Below are 3,920 nucleotides of genomic sequence, written 5' to 3' on the forward strand. Positions count from 1 at the left end.
TGATAAAGACACCACACACAGAAAAATATTGACACCGTTAGCGGTGTAATTGCACAGTACATATCTGAGCACTTGAGGAAAGTTAATTTAGTCCCTTCCCCGCTTAAATTACTCGCGCTTCGAAATGAACACCAGGAAGAAGGTAATAGAACACTGTTAGGAGGGTTGGGTGTTTTACTACGTGTAGCAAAACACCCAACCCTCCTAACAGTGTTCTATTACCTTCTTCCTGGTGTTCATTTAGAAGCGCGAGTAATTTAAGCGGGGAAGGGACTAAATTAACTTTCCTCAAGTGCTCAGATATGTACTGTGCAATTACACCGCTAACGGTGTTAATATTTTTATGTGTGCAGAGCACGTCTCTCACGGGAACGAATATGAATGAATTAGTTTCTGCAATGTAACATCGCATATGAGACGAATAAAAAAAACGTCCAAAACCCCGAGTCTTTCAGAGCCTAGTATAATACTTAAAAGACCCTCATTATCACGATCGAGAACGATCATGCCAGAGAGAAAGTGATAGAGATTAGAGAGAGAGAGAGAGAGAGAGAGAGAGAGAGAGAGAGAGAGAGAGAGAGAGAGAGAGAGAGAGAGAGAGAGAGAGAGAGAGAGAGAGAGAGAGAGAGAGAGAGAGAGAGAGAGAGAACGAAAGAAAGAAAGAGAGAAAGGGGACAGAGAGAAGAAAGAGAGAATTGTTAATCGTGGCTCAGTCGTAGGTAAACAGCACATGCGGGAGGGGGTAAATTTGGACGTCACTGGAAAACGGTAGCAGTACCGGTTCAAAGGGCTCGGCTGGACCGGACTGTGTGTCTTTGTGTGATGAGCAGTTGTACGGTGAGTGTCTCTTTGTGATAAGCGGGTGAACACGCCGACCGACGGGATCCGCCGTCACGCGGCCACCGATCGTGTAGTGCGCCGTGACCCGACCGACGGGCCCCCTTCATGTCACGGCGGTCGGAGCGTGATACGAACTGGCGGGCGGCGTCACGGCTCGGCTCGGCTGCCCGCCACCCACCGGGGCGCTCAGGTCATATATGTGACACGGGTCACATAGGTTACACAAGTTACACATGTCACGAAAGTGGCCACAGCTACAGGTAACACTGGTCAATGGTCATACGGGTCATAAAGGTCACCAAAATCTCAAAAGTGACCACATCTCACACAGATCATATTGGTCACAGGTCATCGTGGTCATACAGTTCGTATGATTTACACAGGTCACACTCAGAAAGGTCATCACGTAGGTCACATAGGCCATAGCTCATATAGGTCACATATACGGACCAGTATAACGCCTTATGGGGCGACTAACGGAGCGAGCGAGGGGGTGAGTCTTGCACGTGCGAAATTTCGAGGGGGTACCTCCAACTGACTTGTGCACGGCACCCTACTAACCGGTCTCTAGCGATGTGCCAAATTTGGGCACAATCGGCCCAGCCGTTCTCGAGATCTGGAAGCGGCACCCTGCACGTGCGCACGTGCAAAATGGGTCCCAACTGACTTGTACACGGCACCCTACTAACCGGTCCCAAACTGTGTACCAAATTTGAGCGCAATCGGTCGAGCCGTTCTCGAGATCTGGAAACGACCCCTGCACGTGCGCACGTGCAGCAGCACCCCAACTCTGGCACATGGATATGCAGTGCCTAGTGGGTGCCTACCTACATGCCAACTTTCAGCGTAATCGGCCAAGTAGTTACCGAGATATTGCAACAATTGCAAAACTGACACCTCTTCGTTTTGCACGTGGCACGTGCATAAGGGGTCACCCACATGCATCGGGAATAGTCCAATACTTGGTAGAAGGAATGAAGCTACCCTACAAAAATTACCGCATGTAAATCGGTCAAGTGGTTGCTGAGATATAAGCCTCGCAAAAGCGTCCGCACGGCCGGCCGGCCGGCCGGCCGGCCGGCCGGCCGGCCGCTCATACTCAGAAATTTCCGTTATTCTACGTAAGACTCCGCTCGCTTCGCTCGCTCCGTAATGACACAGGTCACACAGATTGCGTGGGTCACATAATATGCGTCTGTTCACCTAATTCAAACAGGGCGTAGGGCGTGTTTCGCCAAAGCCACACAAGGATGCCCCAAAATTCCAGGCCTTTGTCGTTTAGCTAACTCATAAATGACACAGGAACCCAGCATACACCTTGAGATTCGACACTGGATAAAACAGAGGAGCTCTGGGAAAAGATTTTAAATTGTTATCTCAGTATATTTTAGCAGCCCTACAACATATGGCATATGAAAGCGATGAGTCCTTTTCTATGTACCTTTCATGTAGCTGAGTGTTATGCTAGTTATTATGTGCCTGTGTGGGAGCCTCCTAATTTATGGATTGATAAACAGGTCGAGGTGATGCTCTGACTTCCGAGGTTTGGAAAATATAACACAAATTGTGATAGATATGGCCCTTTTTCATCCAATACATCGTCTTCACGACACATCGTGAGGAAGTTCCACCTACCAACTACCGCAGCGCGTCATTGTTCTTAAGTAAACTAAAATATTTAATGAATATATCAGCGGATGTAAATAATCATGCACGTCTTAATGAACCTGAACCGTGTGAGTGCGTATTTTGCAAGTGTGGTAGCCATTTGACCAAGCATGCTCAATTGCTCAGCTGTCGTTAATTTTTCTAAAATTAAGCACTGGAAAGTTAAGTAGGTATCATGAACGGGTCCAGAAAAAGGTAAATTTCATTCGAGTCAGTCGCTGCGCTAGATCCGCTGGTGAGAAGAGACAGACATATTTTTTTTTTTGCGAAACGGCGTTGAAGGAAGTTTATTTGGTCTGCTAGCTTAAATGAGCTGTCTTCTCAGAAAGTGGAATTCCTGATTAAGTGTTCGATTCCAAATCAGAGGAAAGTTTTACAAAATAAAACAAAATTACTCGCTGTCGATATTTTCTAATTTCTATTCTTAAAAATATCCCACAACCCAAACCAACCATGGACGAAAAAAAAACGCTGATATCAAAACTTGTAGGTACCTATACAGGTATTACTCTGAATGGTTGATAATACTTTTTCGTATCAGGAATTATTAACTATTTTTCGCGTGGCATGTGAATTGTGAAATTCGAGGGCAACTTTAGATCGAAAACAGGCACCAAGGCAGCCGCGCAATTCTTCTGACGGTAAAACTGATCTAAAAAGTAACTCACGCATTATGTAGGTACACATTCCATGATTTAAAAAATGGATTGCTCTTATTTTGAAAAATGAGGCATATTTATCCAGTATGGTAATTACCGTTGACCTCAAAATCAGCCCCAGCACAGGTTTGTATTCTGAGTGTCCCGGGACATCCAATGCCTGGCCGGGCGCTCTAAGTGCCGTCGGGTTGCGTGGGTCGGTGACTCCTTCCCACAGAGGCGCTGTGACAGCCGCCCATCAGTGGCCGCCCGCGGCGAGTGCCCATCAGAGCGGCGGCACAGCGTGAGAGGCCGCCGCCGCACATTGACAATTTCACGGGTGGCGACGAGCGTCACCCCCTCCCCCCCCCCCCCCCGACCCGTCTCCGGCCGGCGCCACCCACTGGCGTCGACTGCGACGGCGACGACGGCGAACCGGGGCGCGCCCCGCCGCCCGGCCGCGTGCTCCCCATTGGCTGGTTCCGTCGACCGACCTCCGCGACGGCCCCGTCGTCGGAGCGGCAGCCTCCCGCGCCCGACGGCCACCCCTCTTAGGGGGCTGTTTTATTGGCGGCGCGGGTTTTATGATGACCCCTAAGGTCTCGTCATGCACAAATCAGTAACGCTCCACTTGTATATCGAGCGACCCCGAAGCATCAGACGCGGCGAAGCTCCCCACCGCTCCACTACGGAACGCCAACATAAAACCCAGCCAAAGCGTTCGTCGGCGCGCGGCAGACAATATGTTGACGGTAATAGATGTTTGCCGCAGCC

This window comes from Amphibalanus amphitrite, unplaced genomic scaffold, assembly GCF_019059575.1.
Source record: "Amphibalanus amphitrite isolate SeventyFive unplaced genomic scaffold, NRLGWU_Aamphi_draft 000346F_arrow, whole genome shotgun sequence".
Taxonomy (NCBI): Eukaryota; Metazoa; Arthropoda; class Thecostraca; order Balanomorpha; family Balanidae; genus Amphibalanus; species Amphibalanus amphitrite.